This window comes from Bos indicus x Bos taurus, chromosome 15, assembly GCF_003369695.1.
Source record: "Bos indicus x Bos taurus breed Angus x Brahman F1 hybrid chromosome 15, Bos_hybrid_MaternalHap_v2.0, whole genome shotgun sequence".
Lineage (NCBI taxonomy): Eukaryota > Metazoa > Chordata > Mammalia > Artiodactyla > Bovidae > Bos > Bos indicus x Bos taurus.
The window spans coordinates 1,269,872-1,278,716 of NC_040090.1; the positions used below are offsets into that span (position 1 = coordinate 1,269,872).

The 8,845-nt window shown below is 40.6% G+C and overlaps 1 pseudogene; it reads right to left on the minus strand.

Moving 5' to 3' along the window:
• Positions 1 to 5,571: 5,571 nt before the first annotated feature.
• LOC113904610 lies at positions 5,572 to 6,475 on the minus strand (annotated as a pseudogene).
• Between the last annotated feature and the right edge of the window lie 2,370 nt (positions 6,476 to 8,845).

Here is an 8,845-nt window from a genome sequence, read left to right on the forward strand (position 1 = left end):
TTGCAAATACTTTTTAGTTTTTTCCCCATGGAAATGCATTTTATTGTAATTACAGCACCGTGTACATGTCAATCCCAAATTCCCAATCTGTCCCCTCTCTGGACTCTTCCCCCACTAGTAATCATGTTTGTTCTCTAAATCTGTGAATCTGATTTTGTTTTGTAAATAAGTTCATTTGTATAATTTTTTTTAAAGATTCTATGTATCAGTGATATCATATGATATTTGTCTTTATCTGATTTACTTCACTTAGTTTGATAATATCCAGGTTTATCTATGTTGCTGCAAATGGCATTTCATTATTTTTAATGGCTAATTAATATTCCATTATGTATAGGCATGCCATCTTCTCTATTCATCCATCTGTTGGTGGACATTGGGTTGAGGGCTTTTAATTTGACACAGCCCCATTTGTTAATTTTTGCATCTTCTCTATTCATCCATCTGTTGGTGGACATTGGGTTGAGAGCTTTTAATTTGACGCAGCCCCGCTTGTTAATCTTTGCATCTTCTCTATTCATCCATGTGTTGGTGGACATTGGGTTGAGAGGCTTTTAATTTGACGCAGCCCCATTTGTTAATCTTTGCATCTTCTCTATTCATCCATCTGTTGGTGGACATTGGGTTGAGAGCTTTTCATTTGACGCAGCCCCGGACATTGGGTTGAGAGGCTTTTAATTTGACGCAGCCCTGCTTGTTAATTTTTGCATCTTCTCTATTCATCCATGTGTTGGTGGACATTGGGTTGAGGGCTTTTAATTTGACGCAGCCCCGCTTGTTAATTTTTGCATCTTCTCTATTCATCCATCTGTCGATGGACATTGGGTTGAGGGCTTTTAATTTGACGCAGCCCCGCTTGTTAAGCTTTGCTTTCTTGTGCTTTTGGTCTCAGATTTAAAAAAACCGTTGCCAAGACCAAGTCAAGGAGCTTTCCCTCCATTTTCCTTCTAGGAGTTTCGTGGTATCAGGTCTTATACTTAAATATTTAATCCATGCAAGTGAATTTTTGTGAGTGATGTAAGATATGGGTCCAATTTTGATATTATGCATGTGGTTATCCAGTTTTCCCAGCAACATTGGTTGAACCGAGTATCCTTTCCCCACTGTGTATTCTTGGCTTCCCCCCACCTCCGGCCCCATAAATTAAATGATTGCAATTGTTTGGATTTATTTCTGGGTTCTTGATTCTGTTTCATTGGTCTCTATGTCTATTTTTATGCTAGTATTATGCTGTTTTGATTACTATAGCTTTATAGTAGAGTTTCAAATGATAAGTGTGATGCCTCTAGCTTTTTTCTTTCTCAGGATTGCTTTGACTATGGACTCTTTTGTGGTAGCACACAAATTTAAGGATTGCTTTTCTATTTTTGTGAAAATTGCTTTTGGAATTTTGATGGGGATTACATGGAATCTGTAGCTACCTTTGAGTAGACTGTAAGTTTTGTAATATTAATTCTCCCAGTCCATTAGCATGGATTATCTTTCCATTTATTGGTATTTTATTCAATTTCTTTAATCAGTATTTTATAGTTTTCAGTGAACAGATATTTCATCTCTTTGGTTAAATTTATTCCTAAGTATTTTACTCTTTTGATGCAGTTATAAATTCAGTAGTTTTCTTAATTTTTCTGATAGACTGTTGTTAGCGTATAAAAGTGATGCTCGTTTTGACTTTTGTGATTGACAGTTTTGTGACTATATATGACTCTATTCCTCAAGTATTCTAGGATGATGTGTTATGAATCTGAGAATTTGTATTTTTCATCAGTCATGGAAATTTCCCCATTATATCCCATAAAATAATGACCCTTCCTATTATTTTTTCATTCATATTATTTTTTCATTCTGGAACTCATGTCAGATATACTATTTATTAGATCTGTTCCTCTTTCCTACGTATCTTAACCACCCTTCTTGTGTACTCTACCTCATACGTGTCCCACTTCAGGGAGTTATTCAGTTCATATTCAGCTTTCATTTCTAGAAGCTTTGTTTTATTCTGTTTACAAAGTTCCTTTTTTCTTGCTCATTTAAAAACGTTAACTTTTGTTTTGGCTTTGAGTTTACCTTGCGTTCTGTATCTGATTACTTCCGTCTTCAGAGACCTTGAGGGTCACACTGTGCTCTGGTTGTTCTGCTTGTTTGACTGTGTTGGTCTTTGTGGTGGCCTGCTGACTCTGCTGCTCACAGGCTCAACTGCCCTGCGGCACGTGGGATCTTGGTTCCCTGACCGGGGATTGAACCCTTCTCCCCTGCACCACTGGATCACCAGGGAAGTCCTTGGTTGTTTCTTGTGATTCTTGCTAATAATGACTTGTTTCTGCATGCATTTAAAATGTTGTTCAATGAATTTGTGCTCAAGCTATTTATGTGGAAATCTTCAAAGGCTTAGGTTTAGTGTGCATTCCTTCAGATAGGGAAATATTTGTTTCTTTCAGGCATCACAAGGCATTATTAACCCTGCATTGCTGTTAATTCCTCCTTTTGGTGTTTCCTATTTCATCGGCAGTCCAAACTTCAATCTGAGACTTGTGTCAGGGTTTTGAAGTCTCAGAAGAGATGATTCTTTTTCCACACGAAGTTCAGGTTGAGGCAAACAAGTTTCACTGTAATCTCTGCTGGTGGGATGATTTTTTAGCAGCTTACCCTTCCACTGGTGGAGGAGCATTCAATTCTCTGGTTTTCTGCTTTATGTTTATTTTTTGTCCTGAGCCTTTCCCTTCTCTTCTTGTGAATTCTGATATGCACATAAGTGGATGTTTGCAAGAAGCAATGAGTGTGCATGTTTAAATCAGGACTTTGTTTCATGATATGTGCTCTTTCATTTTGCCTAAAATAGCTCTAATTACTTTTTCTCTATGGATATTGATGGTGTATTGGAAAACAATGGTGCATGTAATTTGATTTTATGTGTTACCACTGACTTGAATTCTTTTGTTATTTTCAATAATATTTCAGTGAATTCCTTACAGAACTTGTGGTGTAGCATCTTAATATCTGAGAATAATAACCCCCCCCAATTTTCCCACATTTTTATGCTTTGTCATTTTTCTTGTGTTTTTGAGTTGTAAATGAATTGAAGTGCAATAATTAATATTAGTGGTGATAGCAGGTATTATCCTCTATTAAGGACAGTAATAAAAACTGTTTTAATACTTAGTCATTAAGTGTAATATTCAGACCTGCTTGGGTTGGAAAAACTGGACTGGTAGATTTCCTAGTGATCACTGGGGTCTTCTGTGCAATTTAGATGGAATATTGTGAACTGCTTTTCAAATATGAGTTTTAAACGTTCTGAGCAATTTTGTTCTGTGTTCTTGCAAGCATAATTTCTGCATGTCTGGAAAGGTAGTTTAATATGGAGGAGTTATCATACTGGATCTTTGTAATAGAAGAAAACACTATGATTTTATCTTGTGGATTGTATCCTCAGATTTCAGAACTAAATCTTAATGTCTACCTAAACTAAAGCGTACCTGTGTTCAGAACATGAGGCCTCTTAATGAAAGGCCATGACAGCTACCAGGGCTTGTAGTGGTGCCCCACAGCTGCTGGCTGGAGCACAAGAAGGCCCACTTTGCCTGTGGACTAGCCTTTATATTAGATTTATTTTTAAAATCAGGTACCCAAATAGTTGATATTTTCAATAAGCCTTCAAAAAAAAAAAAAAAAAGAGGTTACTGAATCCATGGGGTTGGATCTTTTAATAATATTTCACAAACCCAGACAGTCTTAATCTGGTAGTTATCTTCCTTCAGGCTTTTTGTCAGTTAACAATTTTGGTGGCTCAGATGGTAAAGAATCTAACTGCAATGCAGAAGACCTGGGTTTGATTCCCGGGTGGGGAAGATCCCCTGGTTAGAGAATTCCAAGGACAGTTCCAAGGAGCCTGGTGGCCTACAGTCTGTGGGACCCCAAGAGTGAGCACACACATAATACTTGCTACATAGTTCCTGTTAATATTCTTTATTGAGGTGGTCACTTTTTTTTTTTTCAATTCCTGGCTTCTTAAGTATGTTTTGCTTTCCAGGGATGTGGGCTGATTTATGATGAATATTTTCTGAGCCACTGAAATAATTGCACCTTTTCATATGCAGTGAATTATATTAATATTTCTTTTTGAAACTGGAATAAATTCCACTTGACCTTGCTGTTATTACATAACGCATTGCTGTGGAACTTGCTAATATTTTACAAGAATTTTACATCTGTCTCTAAAGATGTGATTGGTGTGTTTACCTACGTTAGATATAGGATATAATTAGATCAATTAGATGCCATTATATAGTTTGTCAGTAGGGTTGCTGCTAAGTCACTTCAGTCGTGTCCGACTCTGTGCGACCCCATAGACGGCAGCCCACCAGGCTCCCCTGTCCCTGGGATTCTCCAGGCAAGAACACTGGAGTGGGTTGCCATTTCCTTCTCCAATGCATGAGAGTGAAAAGTGAAAGTGAAGTCGCTCAGTCGTGTCTGACTCTTAGCGACCCCATGGACTGCAGCCTACCAGGCTCCTCTGTCCATGGGATTTTCCAGGCAAGAGTACTGGAGTGGGGTGCCATTGCCTTCTCCGGTCAATAGGGTTATGGTATCCTTATAGACTGTATTAAGAAGTGCTCTAAAATTTACAATAAAACTGGAATTGCTGGATTCTTGAATATTTATTGGAAATCATCCACAAAGTTATTTGGATCTAAAATTTTTTCAAAGGATCTGTCTTTGGCAATTTTTTCAGTTCATCTATAATTATTGATTTGCTAAGGTGTTTTCTCTTTTAGCCCATTTTTTATTAACTATATTTTCTATGGAAATTATATGGTCTTTTCCATCCTGTAAATTTTCAGTGCGTTGAGTCCTCTTTTCTTCAGTAGGCTACAAGTTCATAGCATGTATTTATTTGTTCCACCAAAGAAGTGTAACTCTTTTTTTTCTTTCTTCCATTTAGTACCAGGAATTTAAGCAGAAACCTGAAATGGAAGCAGTTCACTCACGCTGTAGTAAATACAAAGTAAAGCAATGATTTTGGCTTGAGCTGTCTGGTTCAGTGGTCTGTGGGAATGTCACAAACAAGCTGAGTCACTGCAAACAATGTTTTTCTGGCTGTGACCACTGGCTGTCGCTTCTAACACAGCAGAAGCATGCCGGGGGGATGGAGAAAGTGAGCACCACTTCTTACCATGTTCCCTCTCATACTGCCAGTCTCCCTCTGCCCGTGTGCTGGATGTCACAGAGACCATCCACCAGTCAGGCCAGGGGAGGTAGGCCAATAGGCAGGGGCCAATCACTCTGTTCAGCTACAGCCAGACTCACCCCCACAGCAGTTCCTGTGGCTCTCGCCTGGACTCCTGTACAGGGATCGGCTCTGGCAGTGGCAGCTGGAGAGGGTACTACGACCTCCCGCTGAATGAAGTTGGGTGAATGAATGGGAGAGCTGCAGGGGTCACTTGCAAAGGGCGCAAGAGTGATAAGGGAACAGCTCATTCAGGCAGAAGCTTTTGATCCGTAACTCCCAGACTTGCTGTGGTGAAAGGGGACGCCATCTCCCATGGGAGAGAAGGGGGGGAGGCCATATTCTCACTACGGAGTCTTTCTAGGAGCCAGGGCTTCAAAGCACAGGCTCCGGATTCCTTCTCTCAACCACCCTCTCCACGCTCCGATCTCACTCCTTGTGCTTCTTCTTCTTTTTCTTCTTCGTTGCTGCCTTGCTGTCCTTTGACGTGTGCCTTGCCCTCTTGCCTGTATCACTCTCAGAGTCTGAGCTGTCAGAGTCAGATGACTTCCTGTCTCTATGTTTCTTTTTCTTCTTTTCTTTCTTTCTTTTTCTAGAAGAATTTCTTGTGGTGTCAGGCTTTTCAAACTCTGCTGACTTTGGCTCTTCTTTCTCCTCTTCCTCATCAGGTATCAGAGAATACTTGGCCCCACCTGGTTGCATGAAACAATCCTTTGCAAAGTGGCCTTTACAGCCACACTTCTTGCAGGTGGCGTTCAGAACAGCCTCGAGGGTGATCCTCTGCCCTGTGTAATCCTGGAAGGACCACCTCCGCCTCTCTTCCTGCTCAATGATAACGTTGTTGGGATCAAGGTCCTTCACAGTCCCTTGGTCGACAACCTTCATGGAGAGGGATACTTTTATCCTATCATCTTTCATCTCTCGGCCAATAAGTTTCACGCACACTTTGTCGCCAACATCTACTATCTCAGAGGGCTTATCCACGCGACAGGATGGCATGTGAGTTCGATGGACCAGACCTTGTTTCCGACAGCCTGGGATTTTGATAAAGGCTCCATAGTCTGTGACCATAGCAACCTCTCCTTGGAAAATAGTGTAGAGAGCAGGCAAGTTCTCCATGGTCTCGGGTCTTCCTGAATTCATCCTTAATGCTCTATGGTCCCTCCATTTCTCTTCTGCTAAAGCTAATTGAAGTGTTTCGTTGTCAGCTTCTGGTCTTCCCCTCGCAGCATTGCGCGCAACACCAAAACCCAGAAGTGTAAGCCTTGAATGTGCCTGGGTCTTTGGGGATAGTAGGCTCTTTCCTAGAAGGGAATACCTTATCAGGCTTCCGTAAGATAAGAGAAGTGTCTTCCCGACTTCCTCAGTGAGGAGCTGAGGTGGCAGTGTCTTTGGGCCCTAAAGTGAGGAAACACTGGAGTTCCACAATTTATTTCAATACTAAGAAACAAATATGAATAATATGTAAACATAATGCCCATAATAATAAACGTGTTATGAAGCGAAGTGAAATGAAGTCGCTCAGTCGTGTCCGACTCTTTGCGACCCCATGGACTATAGCCTATCAGGCTCCTCCGTCCATGGGATTTTCCAGGCAAGAATCCTGGAGTGGGGTGCTATTTCCTTCTCCAGGGGATCTTCCCTACCCAGGGTTTGAACCCAGGTCTCCCGCATTGTGGGCAGACGCTTTATCCTCTAAGCTCCCAGGGAAGCATAAATACCGGGGAAAGGTTTAATAAATGTGTTATAGGTGGTCAGAATTTGGTTAGAAACAGTCTGTTTTGTACTACTGAATTAATGGCAGTTTTTTGTGCTCCTAAAACAGGATTGGCAAAATAAAACTTGTTTGCTTTATATCTGTCTCTCTTGGGGAAAGTGTATGTGTGTATGTATGTGGGTGCATGAGACAGGGACTGATTATTTTGTATTTTTGAATACTGAGTTTGTTAAATTCTAAGATGAATCTTTTCTTTCCTTCACATTTAAATGTCTCTGAAATTAAGATGCATCTTAAAATCAATGAGTGTGTGTAATATGGTAGCTCTTCTTTTTTACTACCTAGCTGTTATTAGAGTGGCAAATGTATTTTACAGTGGATGACATTTTCAATTAAAATATGGTAAGTATAGTTGCTATAGAAAATACTTGAAGTTCCACCTGTGTCTCATTTCATGAAGTAGAAACAATTCACTTGGTACGACATAGGAGAAACAGTGTAATCTACAATACATGCACTGTGTGATCTTTCTAGACTTTAAGAAATTAGAAATTGGAAAATCTACCTGGCCCTAGTAAATTAAAATAAAGGGATGTGGTCCTGTATAAAGCTTAGAGTGCAAGATCATAGTACACTCTGATTCAATCATTTCCTTTTCCTTTGACTTCCATGAAGGAGCATCTGTTCAAGAAGTAAAGTCAATGTTACTTTATTTTTTATTTTTTTTTGGCTGCGTCATATGACATGTGGGATCAAATTCCCAACCAGGGATCACACCTATGCCCCCTATCAAACCTATGCAGTGGAAGTGAGAATTCTTAACCACTGGGCCACCAGGGAAGTCCCTGAAGAAGTAATGTCATCTTTAAATACTAAAAAAACCAAGATTAAGTAGAATTTGGTATCAAATTCTTACATACATTCATTTAATCCCTTTCCAAGTATTTGAAACACTTATTTAAAGCTTTTATGGGTCAGACACTATTTTAGACCCTGAGAATATAAAGGAGAATTAGATGTACTAATTTGAAGTTTTATGGAATTTTTAAAACACTGCAATAAGGGAAATGGTAAGCAGGTACACATAGGAAAAATAAAAGCATTTATTGGCTTGGATATGAATTTTTATTTTTTCAACCGAACTGGCTTATGCCCGAGGCAGTGTTGCGGGCAGTAGGGCAGGCAGTCCCACTGGCTGCACTTACATGTGGCCACTTCACCAAATCAGACGGTGTGTGTCCCAGGTCACGTCTAAGTCTGACAAAGTCACAGAGAGTGGCAGGCAATGGAGATCCTTCAAAACTAAAACCCTTTACATGTAACAGATGGTTGTGGGGGGCTGTGCCAGTATATTTTATAGATGAGCTGATTGAAAGAGTAGGCCCAAAGTTGCTGATAGAACAGAAATGATAGAGAAGGATGTCCCCAGGCAGAGTTTGGTGCCTAGCATACGCTTAGGAGATAGTCATAGGGAACTGTCGTTGCACTGGGACCCAGCAGCTGTGCCCCTGCTTTGTTGGGACAGAGGCCCCGGCGGCCTACTGCCTGGGACCCAGCAGCTGTGCCCCTGCTTTGTTGGGACAGAGGCCCCGGCGGCCTACTGCCTGCCTGGGTGTCAGAGCGCTGTCACTCACCCTTTGTCTGGACACCCATCTCTAGCACAGTCCGCATCTGCGCCTGGCTTGTTGTCAATTACTCTTCAAGAACTAGGTTCTTTGCCATAACTTCCTGCTGGCGTTCCTTTCTGATACAGGTGCTCCAGGTCACTGGTCCTTTCTACCTGTGCCATCCTGGTCTAGTTAATTGTCTATGTACAGTTGAGCCCCTGAATACGACAGCTAATATTTTAAGAAAATATTTCAACTATATACTTACATCTTGATCCACAATCTATAAGGAGA